The sequence below is a fragment of the Chiloscyllium plagiosum genome, unplaced genomic scaffold (genome assembly GCF_037043375.1).
Source record: "Chiloscyllium plagiosum isolate Xiang-an unplaced genomic scaffold, Cpla_swu_hap1 HiC_scaffold_40, whole genome shotgun sequence".
Lineage (NCBI taxonomy): Eukaryota > Metazoa > Chordata > Chondrichthyes > Orectolobiformes > Hemiscylliidae > Chiloscyllium > Chiloscyllium plagiosum.
The window spans coordinates 24,918,195-24,941,505 of record NW_028270178.1 but is presented as its reverse complement, the minus strand read 5'-3'; the positions used below and the strand labels follow the sequence as shown (position 1 = coordinate 24,941,505).

Genomic DNA, 23,311 nt, shown 5'->3' with positions numbered 1-23,311 from the left:
TTACGACATTTCACTTGTTCACTAAAGTACTTTGTAAAGGTTACCCACATCAACCACCCTCCCAAGCAATGTGTTGCAGGCCCCACCATCTTCTAAGGGAATTTTTCCTCAACTCCCCTCATAATGGGGGCGGCATTGTGGCTCAGTGGTTAGCAGTGCTACCTCATAGCGCGAGGGAACCGCGTTCAATTCCGCCCTCGAGCAACTGTCTGTGTGAGATTACAAGTTCTCCCCGTGACTGCGTGGGTTTCCTTCGGCTGCTTCGGTTTCCTTCCACACTCCAAAGATGTGCAGTTTAGGTGAATTGCCCATCGTTAGTTCACAGAAATGTTTTGGAATGTGTAGGTTGGTTGCTTTATTCAGTGGATAAATGTAGTGTAATGGCAAATGGGTCTGGGTGGGACACGTTTCGGAAGGTCGCTGTGGGATTTTTGGGCCAAAGGGCCTTTTTCCACGCTCTAGGGATTCTACAATAATAATCTCATAATCTACAGTATCTCAACCAGGTTCCCCTCTTCTGTAATAGGACAACAAGACTGTGTTTCTCCAGTTTCTCTTCATCGCTAAAATGCCCTCCACACAGAAACATTCTTGCGGAGTCCGCATCCAGTGTGACCACATCCTTCCTACAGTGTGGTGACCAGAATGGCAGACTGTACTCCAGCGATGGCCCAACCAAAGACCTGTGCATCTTTCCCTTGCACCGAGAATTTATTCCTTGACTAATAATTACAACTGTCTCATGTGTCTTCTTAATGACCCGATCAACCTGCTCTCCCTTCTTCTGTGTACAAACTATCTGAAGGTCCCTCTGAAATTCCAAGTGTCCTTCATTCATAGAGTACTCCCTTGTCTTCTTAATTCTAAAGTGCATCACATTTATCAGATTACATTCCAATCTGCCACTGATCTGCGCATTTGATCAAGCTGTTTATATCATCATGTTACCTAACACTTTCCTCTTCATTGTTCCAACTAACTGGCCATTCGTTTTATCATCTGCATATTTGCTTATCATTCCCCAACATTCGCATCTACATCATGTATACATGTCACAAACAGTAAAAGACCCAAGCACTGATTCATTTGACGAGCTAAGCTTCTATCCATGCCAATATGTTACCACCCATTACTGAATATTTGGTTCACAACCACTGGTTTTTCTCACTTCAGGTCTGGATTTGTTCAGAAAGAACTGATGACTGTGATTGATTAGTAACGCCAACATTATTACAGCATGAGACTATCAGGATGTTTGAAAACTTTGATCGTCTTCTTCATCCAGCATTTCTTTGTTGTTATTCTCCCAGCTTTATGATAGTTATATAATTGGAACCATTCTGTGTCCCTTCCACTTTCTGCATGTTGTTTTCCACTGAAAAGCCTCTCAAATGTTTATAATGAGCCGAGTCTACCCACTCCTTCTTCAATCGCTTCTTCAAGTCTGTTTCAGTAGAATTTCACCATCCAGAATAGTTGGTAGCTCGTACACTCTTTCAAGAACTGAGTGATTGTGGAGTGTGGACCTGTGAGCACAAACATAAATCAAACTTTATACCCAGTCAGTTATCATTCCTTTTATATTGAGTAACTGAATATATGTGTGAACCACATTGTCAGCACAGTCTTCAAATCTGTCCAATCTACCTGTTCATACTATTCAAAATTGGTAATATTTGTCAAACGTGACGTAACTGTGCTGCTGTCCCTTGAGCACCCCCTCCACCGCTTTCTGTTGATTACTTTGATACTGAAATACGAAATCCAGAGGTTCCTTACAAATAATTCTCTTTATCTAACTTATAATTCATGAAGAGGTTTCAAAACTCATCAGAGACAGTGAAAAATTTGGAACAAAGAAAGTGCTGATTCCTAATCTTGGAGCCTCGCTCACGAACAGATCAGACGCTTTGAAATGCATCATGTCTGCAGAGGTGCTGAAAGCAACTCTCCATTTCTGACGGTGAGGGCAATGGATTTGAGCAGGCAGCGGAAACTTTCTCGTGAAGAAAAGTAGCTTAAGAATGAGCTCCAGCCCCATCATTATCCTTTGACGGCCAGCATCTTCTGACTCAAACTCTTAAAATTGTACAAAACGGTAATGGTACATTTGCAGAGTGGTGAAAGAGGGAAGGAGCAACAGGGTGGGGGGAGGGAGTGGAAGAGGGAGGGATGACAGAGACACAGCGAGTCAACAGAGAGGGAGGGTCAACCGAGAGGGTGAGGTGCTATTGAGTTAGACTGCGCGCAAGAGAGAGGGCGAGTTAGAAAACAGAGATGGTGAGTGAGAGAGGGAGCATGACTGACAGATAGTGAGGAGGTGAAAGAGACAGAGGGCGAGAGAGTGTGGAAAAGAGAGAGTTTGAGAGAGAGAGGAAAAGGAAGAGAAGTGGGAAGGACCACTGACTGTGTGTGACTGCAGCTCTGCCTGAGCTCTGTCTGTGTGCATTCAGCGGACCTTTTCAAATTATATTTTAATGAACTTCTCAACTAACCTGTGTCCATGCTAACACTTTGCGAGGTATTGGATCTTCTTCCCTGTTTAATCATTCAGCAATGCTGACGACCAGTATTACCAGATTCGTATGCTTTGTATCAGATATAATATCAATAGAATGTGTAGACAGAAATACTGCAGTGAAAACTTTGATTTGTTACAAATAATAGCATTCCCTCCTTTCCCCTATCGGTAATCGTTGTAAGAATATGTTGAACTGTAACAATCAATTGTGACACAGACAGCTACCTCATGAAATCCTGTCAGTCCCACAGATTTCCACAACCCAAATGGACTCACATCAGCGCAAACTCAACTCTGGGAGTATTCATTGACACATTCCTGATGAAAACGTTTTGCACGGAATTCCAGCCAATATAAGGGATTGTTAACTGGCTCTGACGCGGCTGAGAACACCACTCAGCCGTGTCAGCTAACGATGATAGAGGAACTAAAAATAAAAATTGGATGGAACACCAGGCATCGACATGGACCCTGGAAGTGACAATGATATAATCTGCCCAGTCAATTCTGCAAAGTCCACTTTACTGAAATCTGTCAACTGGCATCGTCAGGAAACTGTGCCACAAACAATTTAAGTAACAGCCGGACAGACCATACTCACTGTGAATCATACATTACAGCAAATGTCACAGATATAACCATCACCATCCTTGCTTCGGCCCTGTCTACCATTGAAGGTGTCAGCAAACAGCTGGGAATGCACCAAGACCCATGACATCAGCACCATCTCAGTGCTCTCTCTCAGTTGATGAGTACTTCAACATGGACACCACTTGGAAGAAGCACTAAGGGTGGCTTGAGCACAAAGGTGCTCAGAATTGACAACTTCAAGATGTCCAACCAAAACGTGTTTTGGTAGCAGCACTGCTTACTAAGCTAGCCAAATCCAGGAGGATATGTGTGCCTGACTGTGCAGAAATAGGTGATGAGGGAACCAAGTAAACCTATTGACATTATCCTCATCTGTCGTAGATGTCTCTGCCCTTGACAGTATAGACAGAAGTGACTCTCACATGTGGAGATAAAGTCTTGTCTTCACTTTGGAGACACGCTTCATCGTGCTATGTGCACTACCACCGTGCAAAGTAGTTTGCACTCAGAACAGATCCAGCAATTCAAATCTGGACAATCAAGATGACTTGTGGGCCACTGTTGAATGAATTGCACTCAACTATAATCTCTTACCACTTAGCTGTGTAACCAACACTCATACAATAAAGTGTCTATGATAGCATGCCAGGAGAGACGAAGGTATCGTTAGAAATGTGATGCAAATCTGGTGTTTTGTCAAACATGAGAGAAAACAAGATGGCCACATAGGTGCATTGGTTATACTTTGCCTCAGACTGGATTAGACTCTCAGTTCAAATCATATTGCACTAAAAAACACACCAGATTCCATTGTGATTTTGTGTCTTGTGACGAAAACTGCTCTGAATTCATATTCCATTCTGCAGTCTCAGACTGGGTAACTGGGTTTAGTTGTCACTCTCCCAAGGACCAATTCCCTGAAATTCACAATTTCTTGCCTTCCCTTGACACTTTTGTGTTCAAAGCCTTCAAAGATGTTACTACACTTGTTATGGGGGATTTCAATGTGCAGGTCGATGGGGAGAATCAGGATGGTATTGGACCTCAAGAAAGAGACTTTATGGAGTTCCTCCGAGATGGATTCTTAGAACAGCTGGTGCTGGAGCCGACCAAGGAGAAGGCAATTCTTGATCTGGTATTGTGCAGCAAACCAGAATTGATCATGGACCTCGAAGTGAAGGAGCCATTGGGAAGTAGTAACTATAATACAATAAGCTTCAATCTGCAATTTGAGAGGGAGTGGGTACAACCGGAAGTGACAATATTTCTGTTGAATAAAGGAAACTATGGAGCTATGAGGGAGGAGCTGGCCAAAGTTCAATGGTGCAATACCTTAGTAGGGATGACAGTGGAGGAACAAAGGCGGATATTTATGTGTATAATGCAGAAGTTGTAGGATCAGTTCATTCCAAAAAGGAAGAAAGATCCTAGGAGGGGGCATGGGTGGCCGTGACTGACGAGGGAAGTTAAGAAACATATAAAGTTAAAAGAGTAAAGTATAACATAGCAAAAATAAGTGGGAAAACGGAGGACAGGGAAGCTTTTAAAGAACAACAGTGGATTACTAAGAAGGAAATACGCAGAGAAAAAAAATGAGGTACGAAGGTAAACTGACCAAAAATACAAAGGAGGATAGCAAAAGCTTTTTTAGGTGTGTGAAAGGCCAGAAAAAATGGTTTAGACTAAAATTGGACACTTGAAGACAGAAACAGGGGAATATATTACGGGGAACAAAGACATGGCAGAAGAATTGAATTGGTACTTCAGATCTGTGTTCACTGCCAAAGACACAAGCAATCTCCCTGAGGTAACAGTGGCTGAAGGACCTGAACTTAAGGGAATTTATATTTGCCAGGAATTGGTGTTGGAGAGACTGTTAGGTCTGAATTTTGATAAGTCCCCTGGGCCTGATGGTCTACATCCCAGGGTACCGAAGGAGGTGGCTCAATAAATCGTGGATGAGTTGTTGATTATTTTCCAGCGTTTGATAAATTCGGGATCAGTTCCTGCGGATTGGAGGGTGGCTAATGTTGTACCACTTTTTAAGAAAGGTGGGAGAGAGAAAACAGGAAATTATAGATTAGTTAGTCTGACCTCAGTGGTGGGAAAGGTGCTGGAGTCTATTATAAAGGATGAAATTGCGACATATAGGTCAGAGTCAGCATGGATTTGTGAAGGGGAAATCATGCTTGACTAACCTTCTGGAATTTTTTGAGGATGTGACTTTGAAGATGGATGAGAGAGATCCAGTAGATGTAGTGTACCTGGACTTTCAGAAGGCTTTTGATAAAGTCCCACATAGGAGGTTAGTCAGCAAAATTAGGGCGCATGGTATTGGGGGCAATGTACTAACTTGGATTGAAAGTTGGTTGGTTGATAGGAAACAAAGAGTAGCTTTAACCAATTCCATTTCGGAATGGCAGGCAGTGACCTGTGGGGTACTGTAGCGATACGTGCTGTGACCTCAGCTTTTTACAATATATGTTAATGATATAGAAGATGGTATTAGCAATAACATTTACAAATTTGCCGATGATACTAAGTTGGGTGGCAGGGTGAAACGTGAGGAGGATGTTAGGAGATTACAGGGTGACCTGGACAGGTTAGGTGAGTGGTCAGATGCATGGCAGATGCAGTTTAATGTGGATAAATGTATGGTTATCCAAATTGGTGGCAGGAAGAGGAAGGCAGATTACTACCTAAATGGAATCAATTTAGGTAAAGGGGCTTTACAGAGATCTCTGGGTGTTCTTGTACACCAGTCAATGAAGGTAAGCATGTAGGTATAGCAGGTAGTGAAGAAAGCTAATAACATGCTGGCCTTCATAATAAGAGGGACTGAGTATAGAAGCAAAGAGGTGCTTCTGCAGTTGTGCAGAGCCCTGGTGAGACTACACCTGGACTACTGTGTGCAGTTCTGGTCTCCAATTTTGAGAAAAGACATTCTGGCTATTGAGGGAGTGCAGCGTAGGTTCACGAGGTCAATTCTTGGAATGGCGGGACTACCTTACACTGAAAGACTGGAGTGTCTGGGCTTGTATAACCTTGAGTTTAGAAGACTGAGTGGGGATCTGATTGAGACATATAAGATTATTAAAGGATTGGACACTCTGGAGGCAGAAAACATGTTTCCGCTGATGGGTGAGTGCCGAACGAGTGGACACAGCCTAAAAATACGGGATAGACCATTTAGGATAGAGATGAGGAGGAACTTCTTTATCCAGAGAGTGGTGGCTGTGTGGAATGCTCTGCCCCAGAGGGCAGTGGAGGTCCAGTCTCTGGATTCATCTCAGAAAGAGTTGGATAGAGCTCGCAAGGATAGTGGAATCAAGGGTTATGGAAATAAGGCAGGAACAGGATACTGATTAAGGATTATCAGCCATGATCATATTGAATGGTGGTGCAGGCTCGAAGGGCAGAATGGCCTACTCCTGCACCTATTGTCTATTGACCATTGTCTATAAAGTGGAACTTCGGCATACTTTTGCCCAAGTCGATCCACGGTTGCTTTTTGAGCTCTCTCGGTTTCCTGCTCTCCCAATCCTATGATGGTTCAGCTCCAGACAGTCCCCAGTTAATTACTAGATATGGATCCTTCAGATTATAATTCACTGGGAGATCAAGTTATGACAGGTCAAGAAATGTGACAATAATTGACGGTGTGGAGTAGAATTTCATTCTCTTCGGATCCCCGACTCAAAAGCCCGTCTTCCAGTAAATTGCCAGAGATTTGGCAGAAACGAAATGACATCCGAAGGTGGCATGCAGTAAAATCATTTTCACCCAGTGGGTGATCGTGTTCTGCATATCACTGTTCAGTTTGGGGAAGAACCTCAACATATTAAAAAGGGTCTTGGATCAGCACTGAAGGTGCAATGAGCGTAACAATGATTGGGACATACCAGTGCTGTATTAGGATTTGAAATGACTGTGATTGTCATATGCCAGAGCAGATGCAATGCAGTGAATGGACTCGTTCTGTAGTGCGATCATTCTATTATGACATGGTACTCTCTACCTATCTTTCCTGATGTCACATACTGTGTGAACTCATGGATCAGGGATGGGGCTTCATCCACCCACAAGTCACTCACTGTTTGATCTCACTATGGGAATGTAAAGCGGAGAGTCACGTCCTGTCTGGTCTCACTGCAGGGGTGGGGGGATGTTACGCACTGTCCGATCTCACTTTCGGGATTCATACACTGTCTGATCTCACTCGGGACGGTGGTCACACAATTGTGCGATCTTAATGAGGGGGAGGCACAGACTTATCCCACTGGGATGATCACACACTGACTGATCTCATTGGGGAACGGGGGTCAAATACGGTCTGATCACACTGGGGAGGCCACAGATTGTCTGATCACATTGAGGGAGGTCACACACTGTCTGATCACACGGGGGGTCAAACTCTATCTGATCTCCCTGGGGGGGGGGGGTTCACACACTGCCTGAGCACACCAGGGAGGGGTCATATACTGTCTGACTACACTAAGGAGGGGTCACACACTGTCTGACCACAGTGGAGGGGTCACACACTGTCTGATCTCACTGGGGGGTTACACACTGTCTGATCTCACTGGGGGGGTCACACACTGTCTGATATTACTGGGGGAGTGGGTCACACACTTTCTGAACTCACTCGAGTGGTAGCACACACTGTCTGATCACACTGAGTGGAGGATCACACACTGTCTGACACACGGTTTGGTCTTTCTGGAGGAGTGGGTCACACACTGTCTGATCACACTACGGAGGGGTCACGCACTGTCTGAACATACTGGGGGTTCACACACCGTCCAGTCTCACTGGGGGGGGGGTCACATACTGTCCGATCTCACCGTGGGTGGGTGCCACAAACTGTCTGATCTCACGGTGGGAGCGGCTCACCCACTGTCTGATCTCAATGTGGGGGGGGGGGGGGTCACACACTGCCTGACCACATTTGCGGGTCACCCACGGTCTTATCTCACTGGTGGCGTGTTGTACACTGCATGATCTCACTAGGGAGTCACATACTGTCTGATCTCACTGGGGGAGGTCACACAATGTCTGATCTCACTGGCGGGTCACACACTGTCTGATCTCACGTTGTGTGGGGTGGTTATAAACTGTCTGATGTTTATAATTTGACTCCAAAGCTGCACTCGTACCTCCTTTAGCAGTGCGTGCGTTAAGTATAGTACATTTATACAATAAATCACCACAGTGTTAATCCAATAAACCATGCACACTGACGCTCTAACTGTGAAGTTTACATAAATTTCTCACCGTCAATAAACAAAACACGGAAATGTTCCTTCGATCGTCACCACGCATGCTCAGTAGTGGGTTACACACACGCACACTCACTCCGGGCCCGCGCATTGTTCTGAACATGCCCCCAAGGGGGAGTTTGCGGACATGCGCATTTTATAGGTATTTAACATTGTCGATCACTGCTCAACGCCAGGACCCCTAATCTTCACAGTACGCTGTCGTTTTCCCGGGGGCGGCACGGCTCCCGCGGTGTCAGTTGAACGGCGACCCCGCGCGATGCTTAGGGCGGGGTTTCGTTGTGTGGCCTGTTCCAAATTGTAATGCCAAATGCCAATTTGACGACTTCAGCCAATAGACAGCTGGAACGCTTACAGTCTCACGTGTATCTGGGGAGTTAGACCTGGGCATGTTGTCATTCCTACACTGAGTGGCCAGTCCTTCCTGGAAGAATTCAGGGCGGGGTTTAGGTTTAAACTTGGATTGCAACCAATGTTGGGGTGGTGTTGGAGAGAACAGTGGAGAGGACGGGGAGAGTCCAGAGTACAAAAACGCTAATTCAGTTTGAAGTTCTAAATTGGAGTCATAGAAATATACAGCACACAAAAAGTCCCTTCAGCCCATTGTGTCAAAAACAACCACTTGCCTATTTCCATGGCATTTTCCAGCTCTTAGCCTATGGCTTAGTGTCCCTGGGCATCACAAGTGCATATTTCAATAATTAATTATTGTTTTCAATATTTATGCCTCTACCACCATTACAGGCAATCAGTTTCAGATTCCCACCACTCTTTGTGTGAAAAATACCTTTCTCACATCTCTAAACATTCTGACCCTCACCTTCAATTGATGCCTCTTGGTTATTCATTCAATTCTATGGGGAAAAGGTTTATTTATACCGATCCTATCTGTACCCTTCATAATTTTGTACACCTCATTCAGGTCCCCCTGAGCTTCTCTGATCAAACGAAAACAATCCCAGCTTCTCTAGTCTCACTTCAGAGGTGAAACACCCGAGCCCTGGTCAATCTCCGTTGTCAATATTCGTTAATGATGGCGGCAGTGGCAGGTTCGGCAGCGGTAGCTGAACCCGTTTACTTCCATTGTCTGGGCCAATTGCACCATTTCATTTTCTCTCTTGTCATAGTCATAGAGATGTACAGCATGGAAACAGACCCTTCGGTCCAACCTGTTCATGCCGACCAGATATCCCACCCAATCTAGTCCCAACTGCCAGCACCCATCCCATTTCCCATCAAACCCTTCATATTCATTTACCCATCCAGATGCCTCTTAAATGTTGCAATTGTACCAGCCTCCACCACTTCCTTTGGCAGCTCATTCCATACACGTATCACCCTCTGGGTGAAAAAGTTGTCATTTCGGTCTCTTTTATATCTTTCCACTCTCACCCTAAACCTATGCCCTCTAGTTCTGGATTTCCCGACCCCAGGGAAAAGACTTTGCCTTTCCTATCCATGCCCCTCATAATTTTGTAAACATCTATAAGATAACCCCTCATCCTCCGACGCTCCAGGGAAAACAGACCCAGACTGTTCAGCATCTCTCTTTCGCCCAAATCCTCCAACCTTGGTAACATCATTGTAAATCATTTCTGAACCCTTTCAAGTTTCACAACATTTTTTCGATAGGAAGGAGACCGCAATTGCACGCAATATTCCACCAATGGCCTAACCAATGTCCTGTCCAGCCGCAACATGACCACCCAACTCCTGTACTCAATGCTCTGACCAATAAAGTAAAGCTTACCAAACGCCGTCTTCGCTATCCTATCTAACTGCGTCTCCACTTTCAAGGAGCTATGAATTTGCACTCCAAGGTTTTGTTGTTCAGCAACACTCCCCCGGGGCCTTACCATTAACTGAATAAGTCCTGCTAAGAATTGCTTTCCCAAAATGCAGCACCTCTGAATTAAACTCCATCTGCCACTTCTCATCCCATTGGCCCATCTGGTCCAGATCATGTCGTAATCTGAGGTAACGCTTTTCGCTGTCCACTGCACCTCCAAATTTTTTCTCATCTGCAAACTTACGAACTGTACCTCTTATGCCCGCATCAAAATCATTTATGTAAATGACAAAAAGTAGAGGACCCAGCACCGATCCTTGTGGCACTCCACTAGTCGCAGGACACCAGTCTGAAAACCAACCAGCCTCTGTCTTCTACCTTTGAGCCAGTTCTGTATTAAAATGGCTAGTTCTCCCTGTATTCCATGCGATCTAAACTTGCAAATCAGTCTCCCATGGGGAACCTTGTCGAACGCCTTACTGAAGTCAATTGAGACTACATCGATTGCTCTGGCCTCATCAATCCTCTTTGTTACTTCTTCAAAAAACTCAATCAAGTTTGTGAGACATGATTTCCCACGCACAAAGCCATGTTGACTATCCCTAATCTGTCCTTGCCTTTCCAAATACATGTACATCCTGTCCCTCAGGATTCTCTCCAACAACCTGCCCACCACCGAGGTCAGGCTCACGTTCTATAGTCCCTTGGCTTGTCTTTACCGTCCTTCTTAAAGAGTGGCACCATGTTTGTCAACCTCCAGTCTTCCAGCACCTCACCTATGACTATCGACGATACAAATATCTCAGCAAGAGGCCCTGCAATCACTTCTCTGGATTCCCACTGAGTTCTCTGATACACCTGTCTTTTCTTCCTTTTGCTGGTGACACTGGAGGAAGATGGCATCAGTGGCATTTGCGGTGGCAGCATTGTGGGTCCGGTATTGGAATCCTGGCAACAGCAGAGAGCAGACTCAAGTACGCAAAATGATTTCTTTGATTGAATACATTGAGTTGGTGTTAATGATATTATGCCAGGAAGCTTGCAGCATTCACTGATTAATTGAATGAAGCCAGATCGACATGCAAGCCATTCACCTTGATTGAATATTGAATGGGTTGTTGGTGAGACACTGCCACGAGGTTTCGGTTGGAACAATAGATCTGAGTTTCAGTAAAATTGTTCTTGAGTCAGCTAGGCTATAAGGGTTGGCTCAATTAAAAAAAATATATTAAAATACCCAGTACTGTCTTAGGAACCATCCTTCCCGCAATAGAAACTCCATTTAAAATATGCTAATTACATTGTTTCGTCAAACTACTGCTAAGCCAGTTTGCTCAGATATTTCCCCAATAGCGAGCTAACACACAAGCCATCCAAATAAAAGTGATCCCACAGACATTCCAGAAAACATGAGGTCCAAGAAGCAGGAACCATTGAAGAACGCAGAACTGCTCCAACTCCAGTTCAATGAACTGTAATCAGGGTAGTATGCACTTTTTAACAGCATCTTCTCCAAAGCAGATTTTAAACTAGCACAGACATTTCAGAACTGCAAGATTACTCGGGATGTTAAAGGGAAACGCCAGTTTTGGAAAGGTGTACTTTTATCTACCTTATGTTTCAAATATAATAAGCCACGTCTTGTCGTCAACCGTGTCTCATTTGTGTAAAACAAGGCCCACTAAGTAAAGAAGTAGATCAGGTCTTACCAAAATTACAGAGGATATTGTCAATAGCTATGGTGAAATGGCCAACATGTTGATTCATTATTTTTATCTCGGCATTTACATGAAAACAAACAAGAACATTTTCACTAATGCCCTTTGGGAAGGAAAGTGCCAATCTCACGTGGTCGAACTGATGTGTGACTCCAGACTCACAGCAAGGTAGTTGACTGTTAACTGCCATCTGGGATGAGCAATAAATGCTGGCCTGGCCAGTGACTCTCTCATCGCATGTAAGGCCACAAAAGTCATGCTACAGCTGTACAAAATTTTGGTTAGCTCACACTTGGAGTACTGTGAGCATCACTCCTAAGGTGGGATGTATTGGCTTTGTCGGAAGTACAATGTAGATTTGCAAGAATGATACCTGGACTTCAGGGATTAGGATATGAGGAGAGGTTACACAGATTAGGCCTGGTTTCTACAGAAGTTACAGGATAAAGATAAGCTATTTTCACTGGTTGGTGATTCTATAACAAAACGACATAGCTTGAGAATTAGAACCAGAGTATTCCCTGGAGATGTTAGGAAGCATGTCCGCACAGGAAGGGTGGTGAACGTTTGGAAGCCTCTTCCACAAACAGCAGTGGATGCTGGGCCAGTTGTTAACTTTAAATGTGAGATAGATCTTCTTTTATTAAGCAAAGATGTTCAGGGATAAGTCTCAAAGACATGTGGAGCTCGGCTACAGATCAGCAATTGAATGGGAGAAAAGGCTTGAGGGTCTGAAAGGCCTGTTCCTATGTCCCTCTAACTGTTCATCTCCTTCCAGAGCTTTTTCAAGCCATTGACATTCTTTAAGCTGCATCCATGACAAACTTTAACTCTTCACCTACTGACTGTCTCCCGATTGCTCTCGAAGTAGTGCTTTCATAATGACTCTATTTAACCCTTTCCCTGCTCCACTGTATTCATTCTTCTTTCTGCAACTCACCATTTACACCTGTCTCTGTCACTTTGTATTAAATCCCATCATCTTCTCCTGTGTTTAACACTCTCCTTGTTCACTTTTATTTAATCCTCTCCCTATTAATTTCTACGTGACCCTCTCCTTATTATTGTCAAGTTCATCCTATCCCCGTTATTCTCTGCTGAATTCTCAGTCTATTACATTATCTAACTCGCTCCCTACCAGTACTTAATATTCTCCTAGCTCTCTTCAATTATCATTCCCTGAATATATATTGAGAGATCAGGTGTCCCAGCCTATTTACTTGCCTATGTCTCAGTCCGCCCCATAATTGCTAACACGTAACCGAAACTATTCTGTGCAGCTGCTCCTCCAGCAAGTTTTGGGACTGCAGACCCATGCCAAAGCACAGAGGGAGCTCAGCATTCACACCACCTGGTCGGTATTGATGATAAGTAGGAGACAGGCACAAGTTCAACATACACTAATGTGTATACATAAACAAGAACACCTCCAATACACAGCTATATTTATTTCCAAACATAAACAGTTCCATTCCAGAACAATACACATAAACAATATTTAACAGTATTTATGTACACATAAACACTTCCAAAAAACAATAATACATATATTAACATGTACAGTTACAAGAGTAGTTCCCATGCACAACAATATTCATGTTTATTTTTAAAAATACAATATTTACTTAAAAACACAGATGGTTCCAATGCAAAATAATATTTACATGTAAAAATGATCAGCTCCAAAGCAAAACAATCGTTAATCATAGACAAACAGTTCTGCACAACAATGCATATTATATATTATTTCTTCTGCATAAAACCTGCAATACTGTGCACGTGAATGACTGAGTAAGGATTTGCAGATGGGACAAAAATAGGTGACAAGGAAAGTTGGGAGAAGGATACAGACAGTTTACAGAGAGATTTTGATAGATTAAGTAAGTGAGCAAAACGTTGTCAATTTAACTTGGGAAAATATGAAGTGACTTGTTTTGCAAGGTAAGATAAAAGAGCAGAGTATTATTTTAAAAAACGAAAAGCTGAAGAAAGCTGCAACGTAAAGGGACTTGTCGTAATCCTGCACAAAATACAGAAAATGCAAGACACAGGTGCAGCAGGTCATGAAGAAGGCCCTAAAAAAGATAAAAACCCATTGTTTTCGTGGCAAAGTACTATCATGGATAGAGGATTATCTGACTGGCAGAAGGCAGACAGTAGCACTAAATGAGGTTTTTTTCACGTTGGCAACTGGCTGCTCGTGAAGTTCTGCAGAGGTTAATTTGTGATCACAAGTGTTCAGGTTATACATTAATGATCTGGATGATGGAGGTCATTTACGCAAAGTTTGCACATGATGTAAAGATTGGTGGCGCAACAGGTAATGTTGAGGGATACAGTAACTGAAAAAGAAATCAGGCAGACTAGGAGAGTGGGTAAACAAGTGACAAATGGAATACAACGTTGCAAGTGAGAGTTTATGAACTGGGGTCAGAAGGATAGAGGTGCATACTATTTTATAATGACGGAAAATCTTTGGAAACCTGAAGCATACAAGCGACTCAGGAGTCCTTGTACAGGATTATCTTCAAGTGAATGTGAAATTTCAGTTATCAGTTAGAAAGTGTTACAAAGGGGAACAGATCGAACCCCTCTGAGAATTAAACCTAACAGCAAATCCCAATTTGTTTTGGAAGGAGTAGATGTTTCCTTTTAATAATCAAACCTGAAAAACCCAGAGTAGCTCACTTTGTTTCTCATAATCAGTTAGAAATGTGATTAAATGAAAGGACTTTCTGATAACTGGTTTTAAAGTGACAAGTAACAGTTTGTTTATTTAAGCCTAACAGAGAATAAACTAACAGAATTACAAACAAACCGGACAATTGCCCCGAACTAATAACTATTCCCTAACTGAGCGAAATTCCACTAGTATGCTGTTCCAATAAACATATTTCCAAATGATATAAATCTAGGTAATAAGAAAACAACAAATTAAAACTTAGCCTCTCAAAGTTCACACAGAATGGGCCTTTAGGGATGCTCTGCTTTCTCTGCTGACTCTCAGTCTCATCTCTGATCTCAAGTCACAAAAGCCTTTCTTCTGCTGATCCTGCTGTCAGGGGTGTTTTGTCTGTAATTTATTTGTCTGGAATATTAGAGAAACTTGAGCTGGAAATGTGTTGCTGGAAAAGCGCAGCAGGTCAGGCAGCATCCAGGGAACAGGAGAATCGACGTTTCGGGCATAAGCCCTTCTTCAGGAAGGGCTCCTATTAGAGAAACTTGCCAAGGTAACTTTTATGAATAGATGGTGCTTTCTCTGAGAGCTGAACGTTATTACTTCCTGAGATGGCAGTTGGCTGTCTCCAAATTTCCAAATGCCCTCGTCTTTTATACTCTTGATCGTCTATTAATTTCTTTACAATTGGATTGGTTCGAAATATTCAAAACCATCAGAGTAAAATTGAATTGGGTTTTGGTGTCGAGGGCCTGGTTTAAATTAATTGCGAATATTCAAGCTGGTTGCCGTAACATCAAGACAAACCAAAGGTTTCCAATCACACAACCATTTGAAATATGTTTCAATGTCAGAACTGTCTGCAATCTGCAGCTGCTCACAGATACATTTTTCTGCATAATTCTCTGAATTTAGGAAAACACTTTACCTCTTAAAGGGACCACGCACTCTTTCCTTCTCTCAGTTTTACAAACAAATTCGAGCTTCCTGCCTTCCACTTCACGAGTACTCTACACAACTTCATAATAGGCAGCAAACGCAATGTCAACATTCATTTAAAGATAGCTAGAACACAAGAGCAGAGGCACCCTGCTGAGGCTGGATAAGGCTCTGGTCAGATCGTTTTTGGAATGTTGTGAGCAGTTTTGTACCATGTATCGAAGGAAGTATGTGCTGGTGTTATAGGTGTTCCAGCAGAAGTTTATAAGATTACCATATGCTTCACTCCCCATATTAAACTCTGCTACTGTTCCCACCGCTCAGCAGCATTTTGCGGTTTGGTATATACATGATGTATATATTCCCATTATGTATTGACCAGAGTTGCACACAGTATCCCAGCTGTATTCTCACCAAAGTCTGGAAAGCTTCAACATGACCTCCTATACTGATATAGCCCGTGTACATACTTAATTACTCTACTTACCTGTCATGCCTCCTTCAGGGATCTGTGGACATGCATTCCAAGATCCCACTGTTACTCTGATCTTGCTTGTGCCCTGCTTTTCATTCAATATTCCCTTATCGTGTTCAGTTACTTTGACATTCGTCTTTGAACTGAAGTAACAGTTCAATGTTCAGAGATTTTAAGGTAGATGTAATGATATTTAGATCTTTTCCATGTTCCCAGAAATACTTCAATGAAAGCAATCTGTGCACTGGAACTTGCTGTAGGGTTCACTCAGCCATTTTCAGCAGAGCAAGTGTCATTATGAGACAGAGACATAGCTCCACCCTGAAGGACACAGGAACGCACCCACACACAGAAATGCAGTCTGAATGAGATGTAGTGCCATACTGTCAAAAGGTATACCCTCAAACGCATGTGCACAAACACACTCCCCCAAACACACCAATACTCTCCCCACGCAAATGCACACCCACCCACATATACACGCACAGCCACACACAGATTCTGAAACTCTTCCCCACCGCACACTTGCGTGCAAGACACACGCACACACAGACAAAGGGAGATAAGGGAAAATAGAGACACAGAAACATACCCACACGCAAAAATGAAAACAGGCTGAGACATAGAAATATACTGCGAAAAAAGAATGCATTTCAAATCCATAAACACACACACACACACACACACACACGGGAACATACCAACACGGAAACAGACCCACACTCCCACAGACACACGGCAGAAAACAATCATACTGCAGATTGTGAAAACAACTGCATACACCCACATTAATACATCCACACCTTTAAACTCACGCAGGCACAGAGAAATACAGTTATACTGAGCTATAGGAAAAGACAGACATCCATACCGGAACAAACATACATACAAAAGTCATCTGACAATATAAGAACACATTTTCACACAGTCACTGAATCACACCCAGATCTTCACTCACATATAAAACAGCTATACTGACAGATATTACACAAGAACCAGCAAGAACCTTCCGAAACATACCTGTACATACACATGAGCACACACAATCACAGTTCCAGAACTACACACACAGTTAGATACATACAGAGAACAACACGCTTAAACACACACAGAGACATACCCACAGATAGACACAGAGAAATCCTGCTGGAGACACAGAAGGATCTTATCACACAAACCAACAGCCGAGCACAGTCTGAACAACACACAGCAACATAAACAGGAGCACAGCCGGTCAGAAACACACCCTGCATTCATGCAATAATACACCTGCACTCAAACACAGACACACAGAGAGTCACAGAATCAGTGTGACACTCTGACACACACACGGAGAAGTGCAACAGACACTATATGTAAATCAGACAGAGATACACAGGCACAGTAACATACACCCACACAAAAACATTCAGCATCATAGGAACACTTTCATACAGACTGAATAACATACCCAAACATAAAAGCACAGCAATAAAAAGTCACTGAAATACTTCCAAACACACATACACAGTGAAACGCACACATAGATGCAGAAATACACTCATAATGTGTGCATGGTGTGGATGGAAATATGGAGTTTTTTGGGTTTCTATCTTTGTATATGCTGTTTTTGCTTGTGTGTATCAGTGTGTCATAGTGGTTCTGTGACTCTCTGTTTGTCTGTCTTTGAGTGCAGGTGCATTATTGCCCAGAATATCCAAAGACTAAAACTGAGGAACATGCAGAGTGACATTCCCACAAAGACAATAAAACACACAGACACACGGAAGCATTCAAAGAGCAGGAGATGAAGGGACAGTGAATTTACAGGACTATAATGAGTATTGTGTGAAAGTACTGCTGGCCGGGTCCATGCATTTTATGTTTTGCAACATTACATCCTGGGGAAAAATGAGTGAATGAAGGGATCAGGAATGGATTTGAGCCAATGCACGTGAACATATGTTGCACTGAGATAACAAGTGTCTGACACAGTCCATGAGAGAAAAAGAGACAGAGAGGGAGAAAGAGAATGAGATGGGCAGAGAGAGAGAGAGAGAGAGAGAGAGAGAGAGAGAGAGAGAGAGAGAGAGAGAGAGAGAGAGAGAGAGACATATAGAGGAGAGAGGGAGACAGGCAGACTGAGTGAAATAGAACGAGACAGAAAGAGAGAGACAGAGTGAGACACAGCAAGAGAGAGAGAGACTGACAGCAAGAAATTCAGGGATAAGGAGAGAGATACAGAGACAGAGAAAGAGAGGAAGAGAGGGACAGAGACAAAGACACACACAAAGAGGCAGAGAAATAGAGATACGACAATATCCTTGTGTTGAGAGGAGGCAGGAGCTAACCTCAAGGAACTCTCAAAAATAAAGAAAAATGAATGGAATAATAACCCACTCAGGTGAGAGGATTAGCAGCGCCCAGAGCACCCCAGTTGCAATAAAGTGTTTATCGTGAGCTGTACACACATGGTCTGAAAATCATCATGATGCAGGAGAGACTGTTTCTGGCTCGCCCCTCCTCCCCTGCAGGGGAAATGCAGAGACCCTCATGCCGGTCTTTAACACTCAATCACAGGGCTGTCCATGAAGACCCAATGTTCCAGTTTAACCCATCCCTCACAGCCAGTCCTTCATTTCAAATCACTCTTGCAGCCTCTTTCCATCCAATCCTGCCCCTGACAGTTATCTTTTGCTCGCTGGCCTGCTGTACTTTTGCCACATCCTTCAATATTGTTGAAGGCAGAAGTGGATAAATTAATTTTCAGATTTTTTGGTGGTCGCTGTGCGGGGCGGACGTGGATGGTCCTCAGATGCACACAGCTATTAGGGATGGCTGTTGAAATAGGATGAACTGAGATCATCTGGGCTGGAAGAAGGACCGTCTCGAAGGGCTGAAGGGTTTCCTGTTGCTCCCTGTCTTTGCGTCCCCGTGTGTGTCAATCAGGGAGAGCAGCTTGATCCTGAGAATGATGAATGGTGACTCATCCTGTTAACAACTCCCCCCCCCCCCCCCCCCCACACACACACACACACACACTTCCCCATCCACAGATGGGTGTTATACTAAGATCAAGTGATTGTGCTGATGTAATCCTGGTCGGACATATGCAATTCCTGCACTGGGACTACTGCAGCTGCCTCTGGAACTCTCTCAGTTGTTTCGCTGAGTCATGAAATGAAGAATTTGCGTGACTAGTTGTTGCACAGCATTCCTGAACTTTGCTCTGAACATGGGCAGAGTCGCTGCATAAAATAATGTGTTCGTGCTGCAGCTGAAATCCAACAGCATTTCTCCGACGAACAGAAAACTCTTCTGAGAACCTCTGTACTTATTTACAGTTGTTCCATTCATGATGTATTATAAGAAATTTGCACCGTACACGACACATAGAAGTACAAAGCTGATGGATGTGGTGAAGAGGGAAATCACAGACTTCCTCCGGCTCACCATCTCTGTGTCTGTGTGATTATCTCACTTTCTCTGGCCCCTCAGGCTCTTGCTGACTCTACTGTCCACTGAAATGTGTCTGACCGTCAGAGTGTTCATCGACAGAATTAACACGAATTGGAGGAAAGGGGTTAAAATTTTATCAAGTCACTAAATCCCCAGCTACCTGGGATCAGTAAAACAATTTGGCTTACGTCAACCCTACCATTGAACATTGCAAATTATCCTTCCAGGTAGATACCTAAAGTAGAAGGGAATGGTGTTTTAAGAGAGCAGAATGCCAATGGCAGCTAGATCCACAGCCAAGGCGTTCTTTGTCTTATATTTTCTCCTCGTTGACAGGCGGCAAATGGCCATAAAACGATCAAAGGAGAAAAGAACAGTGAACCAGACGGAACAGTCTGTGGCTGCACTAACCAAGACAAAGATAGCACTGCACACAGGGGTGAGGTCAAGGAAGCACCCTTGGGTAGTAAATGTGTTTGAGTTTGAGTTTGATGTTCGTGAGAATGAATAGTTGAACGGGCAGCGTGTTGTTCAGTTAGGGAGGCCGTACTTTTCCCGTGAAAGGACCAAAATCATCAGTAAATTTACTGAAAAAGACTGAAGATAAAAGGGAAATTGGAAATTACTAATTAAACCATCTCCCCATCTGTCCAGAGAACAATGGAAGATCTTAGCACCTACCGGGTAAGTTGGGAGACTTTAGATGTCACGTTTAAAAATGACAGCTCCAGGTCTGACTCATTTCAAAGCTGCTTAGTGCTATATTTAACTAATTGGCGGATGCAGTTGATGGACGAGAAGGGGTCATAATTTTCAAGGTAAAAAGTAAGCGGTTTAGACGAAATTGGGGGAAAAGCCTTTCAACCAGAGAGTGAGGTGGATCTTATAATTCAGTGCTTCGGACGTTACCTGCATAGTATAGTGCTGAAATCTGGGGCAAGAGTTGATTTTTTGCACCTTTGAAAACACCAACTTGATGGACAGAAGGACCTCTTGGTTGGGTTCTGTAATTCAAAGAATTGCTGCTGGGAGGCTGGTTGGGAACTGAAATATTGTAATCAGATTAATAAAAGAGCCATATATGCTTGAAACATAAAACAGAAACAAACGTAACTGGCGAAACTCAGCAGGTATGGCAGCATCTGTGGAAAGAGACACAGTGTTACTGGAATCAATTTTAATCAGAATATCTTCATATGAACATGGGTCACTGGACTCACAACATCAACACAGCTTTCTTCCCGCACAAGACCATATCATTGCAAACAAAGGAAAGGTGTTCGTTTCGAAAAAGGGAATTGAGTTTCAAAGTGTTAACATTCATCAACTGTGGGGCATTTGTTGGACTGTTTTTAGCATACCTGGGGTTGTTCTGGGCGCTATATTACAAAACGGCGAGTTGTTGCACTTGAGAAGATGTAATTATTCGATGGAGGCACTCTGCCTCTAGTCCTGATGAAGGGATTTTTCCCGAAACGTCGACTTTCCTACTCTTCAGATGCTGCCTCATCTGCTGTGCTTTTCCAGCACCACTCTAATCTGGACTCATTGAATATGAGTTCCCTGAATGGGGTTGTTAACTTGGTGCAATCAGGGTGTCATGGGTACAGACATAAACAGGGGTGTCAGGGGTTCTGCTCATTCTAGGAAACAATTTTGTGCTGGCTGGGTCAGTGTCATGTAATATGCAAGTCTAAATGCAGAAAGGATTGATGATGGGTTATCACCTTTGCGGAACTTAGGAGGATATATATTACAGAGTTGTAGGGAGAATGTTGAACACAGGGGAGTAACATGAGTGTTCAGTTAAGGGGAAAAGGAAGGGGAGTCAACACAGAATAACAGAAAAAGAACTAAGTACCAGTAATGAGGAGAGCGTTGAGTATAGCGCAGCAGGGACTGGATTACATGCAGGGGACAGGAGAGGGTTATGTCCAGAGTGGGGAGGATTAGAAAAAATAAACTAGAGAGAGGGCTAATTAGAGAGTAATAGGGAGAAAGTTGAATACAGATTGAAGCTTGATGATTGTCAAGTGCGTGGTAGAAGTCGAGCGGGTCCAAAGGAGAGTAATTGTGAGAAGATTAAATAGAAAGTATGAGTAAAAGGTTTGCAAAGAGAGTAAAAAGGTGAGGGTTGAATACAAAGGAAGAGAGATGGTTAACTACGAGGAAATAGAGAAGATCACATATAGATAGCGATCGGGTTGAGTAAAGAATAGTAGTGGAGGCTAAATACAGACTAATAGGGAGCCGTATAAATAAAAGGTAGTGAATAGAGAGGATGGGATACAGGTAAAGGCTTAAATACAGAGTGAGAGAGAAAAAAATGAAAGACAACGTACTCGGGAGAGAAATAAACACTGGAGAAGGGAATGAATGACATCCAAGGTAATAAAGATAATTAAACAATGGAGAAAAAAGAAATGAAGTGCAGAGTAATAGAAAGTAATATTGTTTCGATGGATAGGAATTTGTTAAGTGTGCACAAGAAACTTTTCTGATTCAGTATGTGTATGCGAGAAGGTGTAAAGCTGGACTTACTCTTGGAAAATAAGGCAGGGCCGGTGACTGAGGTTTCATTGGAGCAGCACTTCAGGGCCACCGACCATAATGCAATTACTTTTAAAATAGTGATGGAAAAGGATAGACCAGATTTAAAAGCTGAAGTTGTACATTGGAGGAAAGCTAATTTTGACGGTATTAGGCAACAACATTCGAAAGCTGATTGGGGGCAGATGTTCCTAGATAATGGAATGGTGAAAAATGGGATATCTTCAGAAATGAGATAGCAAAAGCCCAGAGACAGTATTTTCCAGTTAGGGTGAAAAGAAAGGCTGGTAGGTGTAGGGAATGCTGAATGATTAAAGAAATTGAGGAGTTGAGCCAGAAAAAGAAGGAAACATAAGTCCGGTATAGACAAGGTAGATCGAATTAATGCTCAGAAGAATATAAAGACAAGAAGTATACATAAGAGAGAAATCAGGAGGGCAAAAGGGGACATGACATAACTTTGGAAAGTAGAGTTAAGCCGAATCCAAAGGGGTTTTTCAAGTACGTAATGGAGAAAAGAGTAACTAGGGAGAGAATAGGGCCCACTCAAAGATCAGCAAGGTGGCCTTTGTGTGGAGCTGCAGGAGATGTGTGAGATAATAAACGCGTATTTTGCATTATTTTTACTATGGAAAAGGACACGGAAGATATATGATGTTGGAAAGTGGATGGTGAAATCTTGAAAAATGTCCATATCACAGAGGACGAAGTATTGGATGTCTTGAAAGGCATAAAAGTGGACAAAACCCCAGGACCGGATCAGGTGAACACTAGAACGCCTCTGGAAGCTAGGGAAGTGATTCCTCGCCCCTTGCTGAGGTATCTGTATCAACGATAGTCACAGGTGAGATGCCGGTAGACTGGAGGTTGGCTAACATAATGCCACTGTTTAATAAAGGCGTTAAGAATAAAGCAGGGAACTAGACCATGAGTCTGACGTCAGTGGTGGGCAAGTTGTTGGAGAAAATCCTGAGGGACAGGATGTACATATATTTGGAAAAGCAAGGACTGATTGGGGATAGTCAATATGGCTTTGTGCGTGGAACATCATGTCTCACAAACTTGTTTAAGATTTTTTGAAGAAGTAACAAAGAGGATTGATGAAGGCAGAGCGGTGGACATGATCCATTTGGACTTCAGTATGGTGTACGACAAGGTTCCTCATGGCGGACTGCTTAACAAAGCTAGATCTCATGGAATACCGGGAGAACTAGCATTTGGGTGCAGAACGGAATCAAAGGTCGAACACACAGGGTGTTTGTGGAGGGTTGTTTATCTGACTGGAGGCCTGTGACCAGAGGAGTCCTGCAAGGATCGGTGCTGATTCCTCTACC

The 23,311-nt window shown here is 43.2% G+C and overlaps 1 pseudogene; it reads right to left on the bottom strand.

The window, feature by feature from the left end:
- Positions 1-23,311, bottom strand: part of LOC148138412 (NACHT, LRR and PYD domains-containing protein 12-like) — a 46,857-nt pseudogene that overhangs the window by 10,876 nt on the left and 12,670 nt on the right.